The 20,511-nt window shown below is 44.9% G+C and overlaps 1 pseudogene; it reads left to right on the forward strand.

Moving 5' to 3' along the window:
- Nucleotides 1-10,052: 10,052 nt before the first annotated feature.
- On the forward strand, nucleotides 10,053-19,822 carry LOC123160670 (ankyrin repeat and SOCS box protein 3-like; annotated as a pseudogene).
- The last annotated feature ends 689 nt before the right edge of the window (nucleotides 19,823-20,511 follow it).

The following is a 20,511-nucleotide window of genomic DNA, read 5'->3' on the forward strand; positions in this document are numbered from 1 at the left end:
TTGCATCTTATTTGCTTAGAACGACGGTAGTAAGTAAGATGATCCCTTATATTAATTTCAAGAAAGTGTTCACCCTAACTGTGCACCGTTGCGAAGGTTCGTTGTTTCGAAGCACCACGTGATGATCGGGTGTGATAGATTCTAACGTTCGAATACAACGGGTGTTGACGAGCCTAGCATGTACAGACATGGCCTCGGAACACACGCAATACACTTAGGTTGACTTGACGAGCCTAGCATGTACAGACATGGCCTCGGAACACGGAGGACCGAAAGGTCGAGCGTGAGTAGTATAGAAGATACGATCAACATGGAGATGTTCACCGATCCTGACTAGTCCGTCCCACGTGATGATCGGACACGGCCTAGTTAACTCGGATCATGTTTCACTTAGATGACTAGAGGGATGTCTATCTAAGTGGGAGTTCATTAAATAATTTGATTAGATGAACTTAATTATCATGAACTTAGTCTAAAATCTTTACACTATGTCTTGTAGATCAAATGGCCAACGTTGTCCTCAATTTCAACGCGTTCCTAGAGAAAACCAAGCTGAATGATGGCAGCAACTATACGGACTGGGTCCGGAACCTGAGGATCATCCTCATAGTAGCCAAGAAAGATTATGTCTTAGAAGCACCGCTAGGTGAAGCACCAATCCCTGAGAACCAAGACATTATGAACGCTTGGCAATCACGTGCTGATGATTACTCCCTCGTTCAGTGCGGCATGCTTTACAGCTTAGAACCGGGTCTCCAAAAGCGTTTTGAGAAACATGGAGCATATGAGATGTTCGAGGAGCTGAAACTGGTTTTTCAAGCTCATGCCCGGGTCGAGAGATATGATGTCTCCGACAAGTTCTTCAGCTGTAAAATGGAGGAGAATAGTTCTGTTAGTGAGCATATACTCAGAATGTCTGGGTTACACAACCGCTTATCCCAGCTGGGAGTTAATCTCCCGGATGACGCGGTCATTGACAGAATCCTCCAGTCGCTTCCACCAAGCTACAAGAGCTTTGTGATGAACTACAATATGCAGGGGGTGGAAAAGACCATTCCTGAGGTATATTCAATGCTGAAATCAGCAGGAGGGGAGATCAGAAAAGAACATCAAGTGTTGATGGTGAATAAAACCACTAAGTTCAAGAAGGGCAAGGGTAAGAAGAACTTCAAGAAGGACGGCTAGGGAGTTGCCGCGCCCGGTAAGCCAGTTACTGGGAAGAAGTCAAAGAATGGACCCAAACCTGAGACTGAGTGCTTTTATTGCAAGGGAAGTGGTCACTGGAAGCGGAACTGCCCCAAATACTTAGCGGACAAGAAGAAGGCCGGCAACACCAAAGGTATATGTGATATACATGTAATTGATGTGTACCTTACCAGTACTCGTAGTAGCTCCTGGGTATTTGATACCGGTGCGGTTGCTCATATTTGTAACTCAAAACAGGAACTACGGAATAAACGGAGACTGGCGAAGGACGAGGTGACGATGCGCGTCGGGAATGGTTCCAAGGTCGATGTGATCGCCGTCGGCACGCTACCTCTGCATCTACCCACGGGATTAGTTTTAAACCTCAATAATTGTTATTTAGTGCCAGCTTTGAGCATGAACATTGTATCTGGATCTCGTTTAATTCGAGATGGCTACTCATTTAAATCCGAGAATAATGGTTGTTCTATTTATTTGAGAGATATGTTTTATGGTCATGCCCCGCTGGTCAATGGTTTATTTTTGATGAATCTCGAACGTGATGTTACACATATTCATAGTGTGAATACCAAAAGATGTAAAGTTGATAACGATAGTCCCACATACTTGTGGCACTGCCGCCTTGGTCACATTGGTGTCAAGCGCATGAAGAAGCTCCATGCAGATGGACTTTTGGAGTCTCTTGATTACGAATCATTTGACACGTGCGAACCATGCCTCATGGGTAAGATGACCAAGACTCCGTTCTCCGGAACAATGGAGCGAGCAACCAACTTATTGGAAATCATACATACCGATGTGTGCGGTCCAATGAGTGTTGAGGCTCGCGGAGGATATCGTTATGTTCTCACTCTCACTGATGACTTAAGTAGATATGGGTATGTCTACCTAATGAAACACAAGTCTGAAACCTTTGAAAAGTTCAAGGAATTTCAGAGTGAGGTTGAGAATCAACGTGACAGAAAAATAAAATTCTTACGATCAGATCGTGGTGGAGAATATTTAAGTCACGAATTTGGTACACACTTAAGGAAATGTGGAATAGTTTCACAACTCACGCCGCCTGGAACACCTCAGAGAAACGGTGTGTCCGAACGTCGTAATCGCACTCTATTGGATATGGTGCGATCTATGATGTCTCTTACCGATTTACCGCTCTCATTTTGGGGCTATGCTTTAGAGACTGCCGCATTCACTTTAAATAGGGCTCCGTCGAAATCCGTTGAGACGACACCGTATGAATTATGGTTTGGGAAGAAACCTAAGCTGTCGTTTCTAAAAGTTTGGGGATGCGATGCTTATGTCAAGAAACTTCAACCTGAAAAGCTCGAACCCAAGTCGGAAAAATGCGTCTTCATAGGATACCCTAAGGAAACTATTGGGTATACCTTCTACCTCAGATCCGAAGGCAAGATCTTCGTTGCCAAGAACGGGTCCTTTCTGGAGAAGGAGTTTCTCTCGAAAGAATTGAGTGGGAGGAAAGTGGAACTTGATGAGGTGATAGTCACCCCTTCCGAACCGGAAAGTAGCGCAGCGCGGGAAGATGTTCCTGTGGTGCCTACACCGACTGGGGAGGAAGTTAATGATGATGATCATGAAGCTTCGGATCAAGTTACTACTGAACTTCGTAGGTCCACAAGGACACGTTCCGCACCAGAGTGGTACGGCAACCCTGTCCTGGAAATCATGTTGTTAGACAACGGTGAACCTTCGAACTATGAAGAAGCGATGGCGGGCCCGGATTCCGACAAATGGCTAGAAGCCATGAAATCCGAGATAGAATCCATGTATGAAAACAAAGTATGGACTTTGACTGACTTGCCCAATGATCGGCGAGCCATAGAAAACAAATGGATCTTTAAGAAGAAGACTGACGCGGATGGTAATGTGACCATCTATAAGGCTCGACTTGTCGCTAAGGGTTATCGACAAGTTCAAGGGGTTGACTACGATGAGACTTTCTCACCCGTAGCGAAGCTGAAGTCCGTCCGAATCATGTTAGCAATTGCCGCATACTATGATTATGAGATATGGCAGATGGACGTCAAAACGGCATTCCTTAATGGCTTCCTTAAGGAAGAGTTGTATATGATGCAACCGGAAGGTTTTGTCGATCCTAAGAATGCTAACAAAGTATGCAAGCTCCAGCGCTCAATCTATGGGCTGGTGCAAGCATCTCGGAGTTGGAACATTCGCTTTGATGAGATGATCAAAGCGTTTGGGTTTACACAGACTTATGGAGAAGCCTGTGTTTACAAGAAAGTGAGTGGGAGCTCTGTAGCATTTCTCATATTATATGTGGATGACATACTATTGATGGGAAATGATATAGAATTCTTGGAAAGTATAAAGGCCTATTTGAATAAGTGTTTTTCAATGAAGGACCTTGGAGAAGCTGCTTATATATTAGGCATCAAGATCTATAGAGATAGATCAAGACGCCTCATTGGTCTTTCACAGAGTACATACCTTGACAAGATATTGAAGAAGTTCAATATGGATCAGTCCAAGAAGGGGTTCTTGCCTGTATTGCAAGGTGTGCAATTGAGCACGGCTCAATGCCCGACCACGGCAGAAGATATAGAAAAGATGAGTGTCATCCCCTATGCCTCGGCCATAGGGTCTATTATGTATGCCATGCTGTGTACCAGACCTGATGTAAACCTTGCCGTAAGTTTGGTAGGAAGGTACCAAAGTAATCCCGGCATGGAACACTGGACAGCGGTCAAGAATATCCTGAAGTACCTGAAGAGGACTAAGGATATGTTTCTCGTTTATGGAGGTGACGAAGAGCTCGTCGTAAAGGGTTACGTCGACGCTAGCTTCGACACAGATCTGGATGACTCGAAGTCACAAACCGGATACGTGTATATTTTGAATGGAGGAGCAGTAAGCTGGTGCAGTTGCAAGCAAAGCGTCGTGGCGGGATCTACATGTGAAGCGGAGTACATGGCAGCCTCGGAGGCAGCACAGGAAGCAGTCTGGATGAAGGAGTTCATTACCGACCTAGGGGTGATTCCCAATGCGTCGGGCCCGATGACTCTCTTCTGTGACAACACTGGAGCTATTGCCCTTGCGAAGGAGCCCAGGTTTCACAGGAAGACCAGGCATATCAAGCGTCGCTTCAACTCCATTCGTGAAAGTGTTCAAAATGGAGACATAGATATTTGTAAAGTACATACGGACCTGAATGTAGCAGATCCGTTGACTAAACCTCTCCCTAGAGCAAAACATGATCAACACCAGGACGCAATGGGTGTTCGATTCATCACAATGTAACTAGATTATTGACTCTAGTGCAAGTGGGAGACTGTTGGAAATATGCCCTAGAGGCAATAATAAATGGTTATTATTATATTTCTTTGTTCATGGTAATTGTCTATTATTCATGCTATAATTGTATTGTCCGGAAATCGTAATACATGTGTGAATACATAGACCACAACGTGTCCCTAGTAAGCCTCTAGTTGACTAGCTCGTTGATCAACAGATAGTCATGGTTTCCTGACTATGGACATTGGATGTCATTGATAACGGGATCACATCATTAGGAGAATGATGTGATGGACAAGACCCAATCCTAAGCATAGCATAAAAGATCGTGTAGTTTCGTTTGCTAGAGCTTTTCCAATGTCAAGTATCTTTTCCTTAGACCATGAGATCGTGCAACTCCCGGATACCGTAGGAGTGCTTTGGGTGTGCCAAACGTCACAACGTAACTGGGTGACTATAAAGGTGCACTACGGGTATCTCCGAAAGTGTCTGTTGGGTTGGCACGGATCGAGACTGGGATTTGTCACTCCGTGTGACGGAGAGGTATCTCTGGGCCCACTCGGTAATGCATCATCATAATGAGCTCTATGTGACTAAGGCGTTAGTCACGGGATCATGCATTGCGGTACGAGTAAAGAGACTTGCCGGTAACGAGATTGAACAAGGTATTGGGATACCGACGATCGAATCTCGGGCAAGTAACATACCGATTGACAAAGGGAATTGCATACGGGATTGATTGAATCCTCGACACCGTGGTTCATCCGATGAGATCATCGTGGAACATGTGGGAGCCAACATGGGTATCCAGATCCCGCTGTTGGTTATTGACCGGAGAGGCGTCTCGGTCATGTCTGCATGTCTCCCGAACCCGTAGGGTCTACACACTTAAGGTTCGGTGACGCTAGGGTTGTAGAGATTATGTATGCGGAAACCCGAAAGTTGTTCGGAGTCCCGGATGAGATCCCGGACGTCACGAGGAGTTCCGGAATGGTCCGGAGGTAAATAATTATATATAGGAAGTCAAGTTTCGGCCACCGGAAAAGTTTCGGGGGTTACCGGTATTGTACCGGGACCACCGGAAGGGTCCCGGGGGTCCACCGGGTGGGGCCACCTATCCCGGAGGGCCCCGTGGGCTGAAGTGGGAAGGGAACCAGCCCCTAGTGGGCTGGGCGCCCCCCCATGGGCCTCCCCCCATGCGCCTAGGGTTGGGAACCCTAGGGTGGGGGGCTTCCCACTTGCCTTGGGGGGCAAGGCACCCCCCTGGCCGCCGCCCCCCACCCTAGATGGGTTTGGCCGGCGCCCCCCCCTCCCAAGGGGGCCTATATAAAGGGGGGGGGATGGAGGGCAGCAAGACTACTGCCTTGGGCGCCTCCCTCCTCCCCTGCAACACCTCTCTCTCTCGTATAAGCTCGGCGAAGCCCTGCCGGCATCCCGCTGCATCCACCACCACGCCATCGTGCTGCTGGATCTCCATCAACCTCTCCTTCCCCCTTGCTGGATCAAGAAGGAGGAGACGTCGCTGCACCGTACGTGTGTTGAACGCGGAGGTGCCGTCCGTTCGGCACTCGGTCATCGGTGATTTGGATCACGGCGAGTACGACTTCGTCATCCACGTTCATTGGAACGCTTCCGCTCGCGATCTACAAGGGTATGTAGATGCACTCCTTTCCCCTCGTTGCTAGTATACTCCATAGATGCATCTTGGTGAGCGTAGGAAAATTTTAAAATTATGCTACGATTCCCAACACCCTCATCCCTCGAACTCCCTCGATCTATGACGGTGGATAGGTGATTTGGGTCTTCCTCCTCCTCTAGGTCGAGATGCCAAAGACCTAGCACTCCGTGCGCAAGCAGGTCACCGGTGGGCCATCTCGTCTGTCTCGTCGTGGTGGCTCCGATGGTTCACAGGAGCGGGCCTGTCCTCGGAAGCATGCCGCCCACCCTCACAGCTCTACTAGCAACTCCTCTTCGGAGGAATCCGACTATGAGGATGAACTGGAAGATTTGGAGCAGCCCGAGTTTGTTGTTGTTCGCACCTCCGCACCCAAGCCGGGAACTCGTCGGCCCACCTTCAAGCCTCCCCCTCCTCCGGTGCAACCTCAAGGTGATGCCCGTCTCATCTCTCTTGAACCTCCACTTCCTCTTGACCGCAAAATTAAAAGGTTCAATGAGGTTCCCATAGCTTCTTATCTTAAGCTTCATCGCGACATTGATCAATTCTCTGTTGTTAGCGACTCACAAGATGCTCGCTTTCACACTAATGTCCAGGCAGACATTTTTACCACCATCATCATTCCTAAGGGTCTATCTCTCCATGTATGCATTGACTTGGAGCATATTCGTGCTCATCCGGCAAAATATCCGGGGGCTATTGAGCTCATTGAGTCATCTAATCTTGCTGCTCCATTTGCATTTCAACATGATTTTAACCAAGCTGCCATTCATCAATTCTATGCCGCAGGTTACTTTGGTCCAAATAACACTGTCACTTGGATGACCTCCGACACCGTGCTCACAACGTCTTATTCTCAATTTGTTGCTGCCCTTGGGTTTCCTGACACCGGTTCCAAAATCCATACGGATGACCCCAACCATAGGCCCAAGGGCATTGATGTCTGTGCGGATCTTCTCAAACCGATAGAAGAAATGACTAATGAGGAGAAACAAAAGGGTCTGAACCAAGTCTTCATTTGGCGCTCACCTTTCTACATCATCTATCAGTGTGTCATTCGCACCATTTATCCCAAGATGGGTGACAAGGGGTCTTGCAACAGCTACTGCATTGATCTCATGCATCGGCTCTATGCATCTCCAAAGGGGAAGATTAATGTACCTCACTTTCTGTGGCATGAGATCCGTCTCGCTTGTTTTCAACACAAGCAGGCCTTTCCTCATGCCCCCTTTCTTCAGGCTTTTATCGAGAGTGTTGCTCCATTTGCCATTGCCCGCACTCACTTGCATGAGTGGTGGGTCATTCCACCTCACATGGCGGATGATTGGGTCCCCAAGGACTCTTCTGCTCCTGCTCGTCGCACTGCAGCTAGTGTTCCTCCTCCTACTACTCGTTCTACTCCTTCCGGTTCTGCATCCTTTGGGCGCATTGCTCGCTTTCTTGGGAAGGCTCACTCTGCCATGATGAAGGTGTTTACCTTTCATTGCTCCCAAAATCACGACATTGTCACTCGCATGGTCACTTCCAAGAATGCTCTGAAGGCTCGTCTGAGAGACTCCGGAGTTTACGATGTGAGTGACGATGAACGTCTCCCTGACGAACCACCTTCTGACTTTGGTTTTCCCTCGGGTCCTGAGTGGGCTGACTTCTTTGACGAGGCTGGTGGCAGTGGTGCTCATGATGATGATGATGCTCTTTGATGATGTTATGACCCCTTTTGAGTATTTGATGCCAAGGGGGAGTAGGCACTTATCTATGTGATGCTATGATATTAGCTTGTATCGAACTCATGTTATGTCTGTTATCGACTTATGTTCTATGCCATGAGTGATGAACCTATATGGAGCCTATTCAGTTTTTATGTCATCTTGTTTATGAGATTTGTTTGTGATGGTATAAATTGAGGGGGAGCTCTCCTCATGCTTATTTTATGTATGCACATGTTTCGGGGGAGCTCCACAACAAATCCTTTCGATATTCAAAGTTTTATTTATTTATTAAGAAGTGCGTGTATGTTGTCATCAACTACCAAAAAGGGGGAGATTGAAAGTGCAATCATGCCCTTAATCGTATTTTGATGTTGATGACAACATGCATTTTGGGACTAATCATGTTTATCAAGTAAATCTCAGGATTATGTCTCAAGGGTCGTGTGTGGATCATGACTATATATATATCACTCAAGAGCAGAGATACAAGACAAAGACAAAAAGCTTCGGCTCTTTTTCGATTCGTTCTTGAGTATAGGGATCCCGCACTATTAAGAGGGGATCGTCGGATTTCGTGAAAGAACTTGCTCAAAACCACAAAATATCCTCACATCATCTCTGTGCCATCTCAAGTTCTTCCTCTAACGTTTGCACAAATTCTGGTATGGTTCTAAGCTAATAGGTTCAGCTATCACCGGACGTCCGACCCCTCACAGCCGACCGGGCATCCGGCTCTTCCCGGATGTCCGATGCCTCTTCACAGAAGCTATATTAGCGGAAATCGGTCTCACCAGATGACCGATCACCGGACGCCCGCTCCTCTCCGGATATCCGGGTTTGCCTCAACAGAACGTTAATTGGCGGATTTCCGTCCACACCGGACGTCCGTTGGCTGTGTGTCTCATGCCTTGTCTGTGGCCTGGTAGGTGTTCCAGCGAGTCCGACCGGACGTCTGGTCCAATCTGAGTCACCGGTTGTCCGTTACCCACCGGACGTCCGTCAGCCCCTATGCACTAAGTGGCTCAACGGTCTGTTTTGCACTCACACTATATATAGCCCTTCTCCCTCACGGGAGATCGTTGACCATTCACTTTGAGCTTTCTAAGAACACATCTCACTCCCTCTCTTGATTCCCTCCACCAAATTCTAGGTCCCCAAAGGATTTGGGAACATTTGAGAGAAGTTCTCCAATCAAGTGATAGATCCACTCCTTCCCCTTCTTCTCACCAAAGGAATTCGTGATTTGAGCAAGTTCTTGAGCATTTCCCAACGTTCTTATTACTCTTGGAGGTTGGAGACTCCTAGGCGGTAGGAGTCTTTCGGAGAGGAATCGACCATTGTGATTACCCCCGGAAACGTTTGTGAGGGTTTGGAGACCACACCAAGGTCTACCACTAGTGGTTGAGAAACGCCTCCGTGGTGTTGTCTCAAAGGGAGAATAGGGTGAGCCTTCGTGGCATTGGTGTGCCTTCGTGGTAACATCCACCTCTCTAACGGTGACGTAGCTTCCCTCCAAGAAAGTGAACATCGGCATACATCCTCGTCTCCCAGAGTTGCGGTTATTCCTAACCCTAACTCTCTACTTGTGGTTACTTGTCTCTTAGCACTTACTTATATCATATTGTGCTTGCTTACTTACATACTTGTGTTACTTGTTTATCTTGCTTAGCTCTTAGCATCACACTTGCAATTGTTAGGCTCACTTTCATATTCCGCACTATTGCCTAAAATTGCTAAGTAATAATTAAAATTTGTAATTGTACCTATTAACCCCCCTTTAGGTACATTTCGATCCTTTCAACAGGGATGGGTGGGGCGACGACCAAGATGGTGATGGGAGGAGGGCAGCCAGTGCAATAGAAAACAGCTAGAGGAAGGAGATATGGCAGATCATTTAGGACGTAACGATTTAATTTTTTTTACAGATGTCAATTTTTTTCCAGGTGTCTGATGGACAGACAATATAGCTCGACAACCCGATCTGAGCCCGGTCAAAAAACCTGGGCTGAGTTGGGCTTGACATTTGGGACGAGATCAGGCCTCATTTTCAAGCACGTAATATAGTTTGGGCCGGGCGTGCACGCGAAGACATGGAAAGTGTCAGTCGGGTTGGGTTTTCGGGCTTCGGGAGTATGTTTGGGCTGGGCTTGAAAAAGTATCCGGCTTTGGGCCGGGCATGCCCGGGAGGCATGAAAAGTGTCATTCAGGCCGGGGGTTGGGTTTCGTGCCTGTGTTTGGGCTGGGCTCGGACTTGGAAAGTATCAGGCTTCGGGCTGGGCTCGGGCTTAGAGTTTGAATGTGGGTTTTTTGCGAGCCCGGCCCGGCCCGGCCTTAGGCAGCCCGCTCCAAAATCTTACCAACTCCCACCAATCCACCGCCGACACACTCTCCGGCAGCGGCCATGGCGCCGCCTCTCGCCTCCGGTAAGCGACCTCCTCCCCCAAACCCACGCCCGGCCCCTGATAAACTGCGGATGAACCCCAGCGCTAACACCCGACCCCCCCCCCCCCCCCCCCCCCCCCGCAAGTCCCGGTGCACTGCAGCGGCGGCCGAAGGCAGCCTCCGGCTCTTCAAGAGTACGTGCTCGCATACCGCTATTTTGGTTTCTGGGTGCTCGATCGAGCGCCGATTTTGGGAGATTTTTTCCAATTTTGATGGGTCCGTGTCACCACGCAGGGGCCGCGAGCGCGCTGGACGGCGGGAAGGGACTCCTCAGGGATGCGGCGGAGGCCGTGAAGCTCCGCGGCGCCGGGGCACTGCACTTGGCCACGCGCCGTGGGAGGATGCCGGTGTGCGTGTACCTGGTCTGGTCGAGGAGCTCCACCGACGAGACAGGTGGGCACTTGGTCTCCCTCCCTCCTCTTACGAAAGCAAGACCCTTGTTTTCTTCCCCCCTAGACTAGAGTAGACGACTGGAGGTTGGTTTCGTTGAGCTCCTCTTGACAGATGTGATGGATTGGCTGTTTGGTTGCCTGCTTCCTTGACACCAAGCAATGGGAGGGACTGATCACTTACCATGAGGATGGCTATCAGATTGGGTTGAATTTCATGCGGTCTGCACGATGCGTAATCAATCATGTGTAACCATGCCTCTATTTCTGTCGTTTCCATGTTTCATTTTTCTAGTTTTGCCAGTCTACAAACTACTATCATAGAAAATGGTTTGTAGATTACCTTAATTGGAGGGAATTTTTTATGTAAAGTCAGCTTGTATATGCCCCTTTTACCTGGCATTTGCCTTGAAGTGGGACGGGAATTGAACTAATTTATGCCAAAAATGGGACTGGATTTAGCTTGTTTTGTTGAGAAATCTAAGGCTTATAACTCGTCAATTGGCCCTGTTTTTGAAACATACATCTAACTCCTTTGTTTGCATTAATCTCATGAAGTTCATTTATTCCAGACGCAGCTTATACTGTTTTGACAGAGTTGTTTCAGTAGAAAGAGTATCGATGCTAGCTTCCATCCACTTTTACAGTTTTACCCCTGAAAATTCTATCAACTTGTTTTTTTCTCCATGCATCAGTTTGCTTTCTAGGAAAAATGATTCTAGCTTCACTTTTTTTTCTGCACTTGTACCCCCACAAAATAGCTGGCTTTAGTTTGGACAGGAACTTTTTTATTTTGATGAATCAACAACGAACTCCAAACTCCTCCATTGTTTTTTGTTTAATGCTGTTTATGAATACACTCTGGCTTTTAAACGACTTGTAGTATCTGATCTTTGTATTGTGTAACAAAGTATCTTGGCATCACGGCACTTGCATAATATGTACATGTTGAACTGGAATCATATGACACTTGTTTGATTATGTACACATGACTTGGGCGCTTATAGCCTAACCTTTTTTAATCTTTTGGTGATTCATTCTATTGTGGATCATTAAAAATGAAAAGTGTCAGTGCCTTGCGCCAAGATATTTCCATGTATGATTACTTTTAAAGGGAACCTAAAATTTCTGTCCTCCTAGTTCTGACTTCTGAATGTACTGTTGTATGTAAAAAGTTTGTATGTGTATTCTGGAAACAGATGCATGTTTATATCGCAAAACCTTTACATGATTTTCTTCTATTTCTTGGGTAATTTTTTGTTGTTTCGTCGACGAGTCTCTTATTCAGTTTCTTCTCTTTGATGTTCCTGATAGGCGATACACCTCTGGCTCATGCCATTATTGCTGGCACTGTGGACACTTTCCAGTATCTTCTTGATCACGGTGCTAATCCAGATAAGCCCGATGAAAAAGGGTCTACGCCTCTCCATTTGTCTGCTTCAGGAGGTCTCTCCCTATGTGTACTTATCTTGTTCCTCTGTGTCTTCAAATTCTTTGTTTGTGTGTTCTGGGGTGATGTAATGAAACTTGAAATGGATCATGTATGCATTATAAGTAAGAAGGTAGAAAATGTCCATGTCGTAATTGGTTGTGCATGTGCATAGATATGACAGTGGCATCTGAGCATTTAGAGATATTTCTGTGGCAAATGAGTTGTTTATTAATTGCTATCTTTTAAGTCTAAAAAACGCCATTTATCAATGTGCGTGTATGTATGTATCATGAATCATGTATTCCTTGTCTCAAGATGAGCTGCATTGACATAAATTCAGTATAGATAAATTCATAAGTGATATAATTTATTGCGTGTCAGAAAAAAATAGTAAAATATGAATTTCTCTCAAGCCACTATTCATACTTGTTGTGGGTATTTCACTGACATCTATTCAATTATGTAAATCCAGAAGTTACCTTGTTTATGTCTCTATCAGCTGTAAGATAGCAAATATGAACTTGTTTATAGCCACTATTTACAGTTACTGTTGCTGGTTATACATTTATAAGTGAGTGATGTCACATTCGTATAGTACCTTCTTTGATTATTTGGTTCTCATTGCAATAATTTTCCTGATGTTTGCAACCTAGTTATTTCACAGTTACTTCCTAAGGTAAATGAATACATATCCAGATCTTATGTTGCATGAAAAACATAATAAATGAACCTCTTAACATTGGAGGTGTAGTTCGCACTAGATTGTCTTCCGCAGATTTCAATGTTTACATATAGCAAAGATATCTAGCAAAGAACTGTGAGGCTATACACTCCTATTTTCTGGACAATTCGGTACCACGTGGGTTCCTATATTGTTTAAACACATTTTAGAATTTATACTCATTAATTATTGTCTCTGTTCATTTTTACTTGCCATTTAGAGGACATTGACATGGTCTCCGTCAAACATGTTTGGTCATTAGGTTTCATAATAATAATTTGTTAGTAAAAGTTTTGTTACATGAAAGTATTTTTCATGACAAATCCATGGTCATTTTCATGTGCAAAATCCTAATAAATCTGCAGGTGGAGTAACTATATTCATCCATACCATTACTTATGGTGCAACTTTCATCTACAAAACCAGGTTGTGTCAATGACAGGTAGGGTCTGGTTCTACATGTCATTGATGTAGGCTGGTGGTATAAATGAAGTGTTTTTTTTTAAGTTCACTGCACACATTCTAGCATGTCATTTCTTTGAGAACGGAGGTAGTATTCCAATACAACTAGCTAAGTGTACATATTGCTTTGGAAACTTTGATCCCTAAGGTAACTGTCTCCAGCATATGCCCATGATAAAATGATATTAACAAGCTTTCACTAACAAAAGTACTGTCACAATAACAGCAGCAGCAGCAATGCCAAATAACCTGTTGGATATTATGCATTATGCAAATAACCCATTGGATTTCCACATTGTTATGAATTAATAACCTGCTTTGTATTTCTCATTCAGGAAATTGTGAAATAGTAAAAGCCTTGCTCTCAGAAGGGGCCAATGTTGATTCATTGTGTGATACTGGGACACCACTGCACATGGCTGCTTTCTGTAAGCAGGTTGGTGCTATGAAGATTTTGTTGGACCACCATGCAGATGTACGTCACTCGTTTATGTACCCTTCCTTCTTAGGTTAACAGGATCCACATTAGTAAATTCATGATTGTTTTGTCTGGTACTACTTTCTCTTTGTCAACTGCCCATATTAACAAAGATATCTCTATTTCAATGATAAAAAGATGATCAAACATGTTCCCGAACTTTCATCATGTAAGGGTATTGATTTTCTTAATATTTCTTCTCAGTGTAACAAGGTATTCAACACTGCCTATTCACCTCTTATTGTGGCTCTCAATGTTGGCTCGCTGAAATGTGTGAAGCTTCTGATTAAGGCATGGTGCATTCATCTCATTCCATTGACATCTTTTGAACTCTTGATAAGTATCACATGAAAAAGGAAGGAGTATAAATGATGTCATGCTTATTTAGAAGTGTCTTTGCAACATTTTTTGTGTTAGGCTGGCGCTGAGGTGAAGGGTGTTGGCACTGTAACCCCCTTAACAATTGCTGCCACAATGGCTTAACTGACTTCTACAAGTGCTCACTGTAACAGTTTGGCCATCTTCCAATAGAAATTGCTGGATATAACAATAGACGGAAAGATGTTGAGATCCTTCTTCGAGTAACTTCACATACTCCATATGCGCAGGACTGGAGTGTTGATGGATAATTCGTTTGGTGAAATCAAAGCCATCGGTGGAGGTATAACTTGAGACATCACTGCCAATATAAGTTGCTTTCTATAGGTTCTTCAGCATGCCCTTAACTTAATAATAGGTACTCAATCCTTGTCTGAGGATGTGATGTGAAGTTTACTGTGGTATGTGAAATAAGTAGTTTATTGTGCAGTCATATAAATGAGTGAACTGGATCAACAGAATGTTCAGATCATAAATATTTTGTCTTTTAAATTTTTTCTCATGCCCTTCTGATGTAGCTCATGTAAGTATGTAAGCCTTATCTCCTTACCACACGCCCTCATTACTTGTGCCAAATGATTTGTGTGCTGTTTCAGGATGACTCCATGAACAACATGAATCCAGCTGATCTCAAGTTAGAAGAAAGCAAGGCAAATAAGAGAAACAATTATGCTACTGCAGTCAAACTTTACTCTATGGTATATTATTGCACTTGCACCATATCTTAGCCAGTTAGCCTACACTTAATTTGCTGTTGTGTGATAACCAAAGCTTTAAATTGAGATTTGACGTGCTTTCTATTATTTTGAATCTCTAGTAAGAATTTAGTAACATCAAAGTGTATTTGCGTCCTTTATTTTTTCTTTTGCTGTTTTAATTTTCTTTCTATAGGGATTGCATTTATGTTTAGAAAGTCTATTGATGCAAATCCCCTGCATGGCTATTACAGAAAGCAATTTCTGCTGTGACTAAGTACCAACGGTACTAAGGTTTTCTGCATTAGTAACAGAAAACCCAGTAGGACATCACTGTAGATTTGCTTCAAAATTTCAATTGTAACTCTGGCATAAAGCCATCAAATAGTATATCTGTTATAGAAAATTGTCAATAGTTTATCTTATTATACTAATTGTTGGATAGAGAGGACAGAGGAGCAAATTAAGCTCTTGTTTGGATGAATGGGTCTTAATTTCAGCATCCTAACGTGTATCAATTATTTGATTTCTCAGGTAATCAGTGCCCAGTTTACCACCTTAACTCTAGTCTAGTGGTAAGCTGCCCTGGCAATTTTCTTGTGTACGTACCTGAGATAAGTGCAGTAGTATATGTGGGTCATAGCAGTTAATAAGCCAATGTGGTGACTTTTTGTTTGTTTGTTAATGTAGGCAGCAGACCGCTGCCTAGATGATGCAACACTGTACTCAACTAGGAGCCTTTGCTGGCTTAAGATGGGTGAAGGAGACCAAGCTTTGATGAATGCTGGAATTTGCAAGATGAAGCGCCTAGGTTGGGCAAAGGCCTGCTACCTGCAAGGATCTGCTCAAATTTTACTGCTGACAGCTTGCGGTCCAGGATTGGGTTGGATTCAGCCTCGTCGGGGCAGCCATCACAGCCAAGAGTAATGTTGGCGGCGGCCCTGGATCTCGGTGATCGAGCAGACAATGAGGAACTGGGAGTACTGTGACTAGGATTCAAGAGGGCAACCGACGAGCAGGGCGCAGTGATTCAAGACCATGAAGATAGTGATGCTTGCAGTTTCGGTTCAGACAACAGGCAAGGTCGACCCTCAAGCTCCAGGCTGGACTAAAAGGTAATGACCCGTAAAGCACATGCCTCCCAGTGGTGCAAATGGGCGTAAACCAGCTGGACATATCATTTTTGCTGAAATTTGTTTAGACCATCATAACTAGTATAATTGGAGATCATGCTATTGGCTTGCTCACGGTTTCTTCATAATCCTGTGATTATAAATAGGATGCTGGTCTGTTGTATGGTCCTGGCTCAATACCATGAATGGTTCTTATTAGTAGTTCACTGTCATAGATTAACTAAATAAGTGTGACATGCTGAAATTAGATGATGCCATGCAGATGACTGAATTGGTTAGGACCTGGGGTACTGTACTGCAGCACACCATGAGGCATAATTTACCTCTGGTTGGGAGTTCTGTACTGCTAAATAATTGTGACATACAGAATTTTAATAATGCCATGTGGATGCCTGAATTTATTAGGTCCTGTGGTACTGAGCTGAAGCATGTGTGGTCCTTACTTGTATTTTGGTTAAGATGGTGAAAATCTTTTTGTTGTTGGCATGTTACCTGTGTTACTCGTATTTTAGTTAAAGTGGTGAAAATCATTTTGTTGTTGGCATGTTACCTGTGTGCCTGCCAATGCCAATAAATGAAATGTCATTTCCTGGCTTGCAGGGTACGGATAGGTAAGCAACCGCTTGATAGAACACCATGCCCTAATAGAATTGGAGCTCTTGAGAAAACAATCAGGGGTTATCCAGAAAAGCGAGGAGATCATGTTGTTGAACCTGCATAGGGTTTGACATTTGACTCACCTGGCGAGGCCTACGATTTCTATAATCTATATTCTTGGGAGCATGGATTTGGTATCAGACAGAGCTGCCGGCGTCGAGCGTGCTTGCGATACTGCTCCTGCCGCTGGTAGAAGTTGGATTTCCCCACCTGCTTGACCATATCACAGATTCATGCATCACAATTAAGTATTATTTCGCAAATCGTGGTGAGGAATGGAAAGAACTGAAAACTTACATCACGAAGCATGTAATCAGTTTGGTTTGCCTTTTTAAAACTTACATCGTGGTGACATCATGCTATTGGCTTGCTTTTAAAAACCTCTGTCATAGTATCATGGATGGTTCATATAATCAGTTTGGTGTTATAGCTCTATTGATTTGTTCTTATTTTAATGACATGTAGCACACCCTGATGAGACCCTGATGGCTGCCGGCTGCAAGTTGTTGACCCCTGCCGAGGTAGCCGCCATGCTCCCGTCCACGGCGAATCTGGAAGCGGCGGACATGGTGGACTGCATGCTCCGGCTGCTGGCCTCGTACGACGTGGTGTCGTGCACGGTGGAGGAGGGCAAGGACGGCCGCCTCTCCCGGCGGTGCGACGCTGCGCCCGTGTACAAGTTCCTCACCCCCAACGAGGACGGCTTCTCCATGTCAGCGCTGGCGCTCATGAGTCATGAACCAGGACCAAGTCCTCATGGAGAGCTGGTGAGCTAGATCATCATCCCCTCTTTCTTCTTACTTTGTCGCTGTTGCAAAAGATGTGAAAGGCAGAGAACCTCCAAGAGTTCAGCTGGAAATGTCTTTGGACAATTCGATGTGTGTGCGTGGTCGGTAAACACTGAGAGATTATGCATAAAAAAACAGCAACTAGCTTTCAGAAGCAGAACCGGACAGAATGGGGCATGGTGACTTTCCTCTCCCGTGAGATTCAGCGTCTCAACCACCAGAGTACGAATTTTGGGTTCGCAGTCGATTAACCAGAGGACTTTTAAATCAGGAACTCTTTTAGGCAAAGTTCAGTAGCCTCTGTTCAGACAGTAGCATCATCTCCCTGCTGAAAAAGATGTGACAAGCAGAGTCGATTAACTGAATTTATACAACACTTAACTGAATTGATGCTACTAACTGAATTTGTAACACTTAACTGAATTTATACAACACTTAACTGAATTGACACCTGAATTTATAACACAACTGTACTGAAGTACTCCTATGCTTGATATGAACCTCTTGGGCAAAAAATGTTTGATGTTCTGTTTGAATTGTTGCCTGGGGGTTTCAACTATTGCCCACTTCATGAGTTTTTTTTTAACTGCAAAATGACAATTGTAGTGAACCACTGAACCTTTATTTGTTTGCTGAACACTGAACCTACTTCAATCTACTGAACCTTTAGGCCATGAACACTGAACCTTTATTCTTCTGAAACCGCAATGAGAATGTCAATACACTGGAAAAAAAACTGAACCTTTAATCCCAGTTCAGTAGTGAAACACTGAACCTTTAGGCATGTTTGCATGTTTTACTGTCACAATTCCTGCCATAATCGTTTGACATAATTTTTCCGATATGGTGCTGAAAATTTGCAGTGTATTGTGAAATAACAGTACTCACAAATTACTCCTTTGTTATTTATCTAGAGACGGGAGTAGAGCTGATTTGAGGATATGGATACACACAGAAATAGAGCAGAATTGCTTTTTAAACATATGGATGCTACTTCCTGCTGTACTTTTTGCTGTGCATTCAGGCTCATAATTCAGAGGGGTTAGAATTTAGTTGCAAATCAATCAGATAGATCTATAGTTGCCACTGCAAGGGATCATGGCATCCTGATCTCAAATTCTTGATTGGGTTTACTTTTATTCACTCATTTAGGAAGGCCAAATAAGTTAAACAAAGAGCTGTTTCCAGCCACTTCTCTGCCACTCCATGTGAAGTCTGCTCTGAACCTATTTTAACTGCTGGTATATATAGCATCTGTAGTAGGAGGAGTAATAATTAAATTAAGTTGTGCACTGGTCCTTTAACCATATGCATGGTACTCCAAAGTTCAGTATTTTTTTTCAATTACTCCTGTCATTTAAATTAAGTACTCCTAGTGAATGTGAAGATCACTGAATTTTGACGGTGCTCCTATTGGCATATAACAACATGCCATTTCAGAATTCAGATCATATTGGCATATCATGAAGAGAGCTAGGATATTCTGAAAAATGAATGATCTCACTGATCCACACTATTGCTTTCTCTGTTTTGCCTTCCACTGCTGATCCGCACTATTTTTTCTGCCTTTCTCACTGATCCACACCACTGTTTCTGTCTTTCTCGCTGATCCACACTACTGTTTCTTGCTGAATTGAAAGTAATTTCACAGGAGTACCAGCAGAGGCAGCAGCGGAGGTGGTCGCCTGCAACCAAAATTCCATTCCGGAATTAGTCACAGAGAACAGCTCAAGCAAAGAGCATTGGCAGCGTTGGGGAATCAATAGAGGAGATCGAGGGATCATGGCCAATGCGTCCAGAGGAAGCGCACCGGTGGTGGTCTGGTTATGCGGCGGAGAGCTCGAAACGCGCCTCCTATACGCCGTCTCTTCAAATTGTGCCACCATCTGTGCCGCATGGAGGAGAGATGGGGGATGGCGCCGGCAAAGGAGATGGAGGCTAGCGGTGGGGCTCCGGCGAGGTGGCGGCGCGTGATGCAAGGATGCGTGGTCCTGTGAGCTGGGCCTGGTAGCGCTTGTGACCGGATCAGCGCGACTGACGCCTGTTCCCTCGGTGCGTGTGCAACCGAGTGTTGAGTTTGAACTTCACTTGCTCTTGTAAACTTGGGTTCTTTTTGCAAAGCTTGATTAGGCCATGAAGAATTACCATGTTTCTTCTTTGTGGGCAGTATGTTTTGCCTAGAAATGCTGGACATGTGGGTCATATAACATGCACTACATAATTGGGTTCATGCCCATTGGTGTGCTTTACTCGTTTCATGGATGCGAGGCTGCTCTAGTTTGCGACCTTGGATTATGGATATATCGGCATTGCCGATACTTTTCTACTTTTGAGTAGTGTAGCCCTCTAGCGGATACAAGAGCAAATAAATGTATTATTGGACTCATTTCTGTTGATGAAGCACGTGAAGAAGCGCGTGCAGCACCACGCCCTCGCCGTCGGCACCTCTTATGGCGCTCCACTGCCGCCCGCCTTGGTCCAGAACTGCAGCGCCATACAGTCACAATAATAGAGATATTTTTTCGGCGGCCACCTCCGTTCATGTTGGTGATGGCTGCAAAGTAGAATTTCGGGATTTTTTATGGCTTAAAGACCTTAGACCCGGAGATGTTGCCTCCAAGATCTTGGATCTCTCAAGGAAAAAGTCTTGCACGGTCCAGAGAGCCCTATAGAACAACTTTTGGTTTTGTTAGATCGCCAAGACATCATCATTGAGCACATTTGTGAGTGTGCACTCCTATGGGAAAATCTCTCTAGTGCCGTCCATCAGCCTCGTGTCGTGTGCATGACACCATCTCCTGGAAGTTCACTTCCAATGGTGAGTACTCAGCGTCCTTTGACTATGTTATGCAATCTGTGGGCCACACGACGAGTAACATGCCCATTCCGCCTGGAAGGTCTGGGCACGTCCGAAATACAAGTTCTTCGCTTGGTTGATCATCTAAAACTGTGTGTGGATAGTCAATCGTTTTGCCCTGATCGTGGATGGCTTAACTGTGGCATGTGCCCTCTCTATGAAACATCTGCCCAGAGACTGATGAATCCAGCAGTTATGATTAACCAACTGTTGTGA

The sequence above is a fragment of the Triticum aestivum genome, chromosome 1D (assembly GCF_018294505.1).
Source record: "Triticum aestivum cultivar Chinese Spring chromosome 1D, IWGSC CS RefSeq v2.1, whole genome shotgun sequence".
In the NCBI taxonomy this organism is placed as follows: Eukaryota; Viridiplantae; Streptophyta; class Magnoliopsida; order Poales; family Poaceae; genus Triticum; species Triticum aestivum.